This window comes from Marmota marmota, unplaced genomic scaffold (assembly GCF_001458135.2).
Source record: "Marmota marmota marmota unplaced genomic scaffold, marMar, whole genome shotgun sequence".
Lineage (NCBI taxonomy): Eukaryota > Metazoa > Chordata > Mammalia > Rodentia > Sciuridae > Marmota > Marmota marmota.
The window spans coordinates 411,941-413,192 of record NW_026000139.1 but is presented as its reverse complement, the minus strand read 5'-3'; positions in this window follow the sequence as shown (position 1 = coordinate 413,192).

Sequence of the window (1,252 nt, the reverse complement as noted above, 5' to 3'; positions counted from 1 at the left end):
GTTTTTTTTTTTTTTTTTTTTTTTTGACTTTGAGACAGGGTCTTGTTGTATTGCCCAGGCTGGCCTTGAACTTGACATCCTTCTGTCTCAGTCTCCCAACTAGCTGGGATTACAGGTGCAGGTTATCATGTCTGCCCATTCATTCTGAAATGACAGTTAAATTCCACTTATTCACATCATGTGTGGCTCAGTGGTAACTCACTTGTCTAGCATGCATGAGGCCCTGGTTTAATTCCTAGCATCCAAAAATAAATAAATGAAATTGCGATTATCTTTCTATGTTCAGCTCATGTGACATCACCTATGGGAAGTCCTTTACTCCTCTTAACTGTCAGTACTTCTCTCTTGTGTCTACTCTGATCAGCATTTTGTAGTTAACTATGTTGTATCCCTTATCATGTTCTTGTATTGTAGTTTTATTTAACTTTATAATCTTTGGCATTCTTTGTGCCCAGCACGATGCTTGGCACATAGGAAGTTTCTTTCTTTTCTTTTGTGACAGTGGGATTGAACCCGCAGGGTCCTTTCAGTTTTTTTATTTTGAGATAGAGTCTTGCTAAATCACTTAGGGCCTCGCTAAATTGTTGAGGTTGGTCTTGAATTTGCAATCCTCCTGCCTCAACCTCGAGAGTCTCTAGGATTACAGGCTTGGGCCACCAATCCCGGCAGGTACTGTCATTATTATTAACACTAGTATTTATAATAACATAAGAGAACTTAATGCTATATATCTATTGATATTAATACTAGAAAAAGAACCATAAATCAAATAAGTCCATAAAGGAGTCCTATTAGTATTTCAATGTTTGTCTGCATTGTTGTTAGTACTCTAACAATCTATATAATAGTAACAAATGCTAAGAAAGTCCGGACTTGGCAGAAACTAAAAATCCCAGGATCCCATGCTCTTAGATGGGCGGAGGGTAGTGGGGGATAATCATCGCACCCGGATGTAAGTGAAAACTACGTTTCCCAGAATGCACCACTCCTACTTCTCCAGTATAAATACTCCATCCGGGTTCTTCGAGATGCTGTTTGGCGACTCGTCGCCATTCCCGGAGCAGCTCGCCCTCGGCCTAGAGGCGAGTGTCGGTCGCTGTGTCGGAGACATTCGTCCCCGACACCAAGACAGCCAGCTCTCTCTCCTGCCCCGCGGCGGGAGAGCGTGTCCGGCCGGCCGGCGGGGCTCGCGCACCCTCCCTCGCTTCCCCTTCCCCTGCAAGCCTCCGCCCCGCCAGGCCCGGCCCGGACT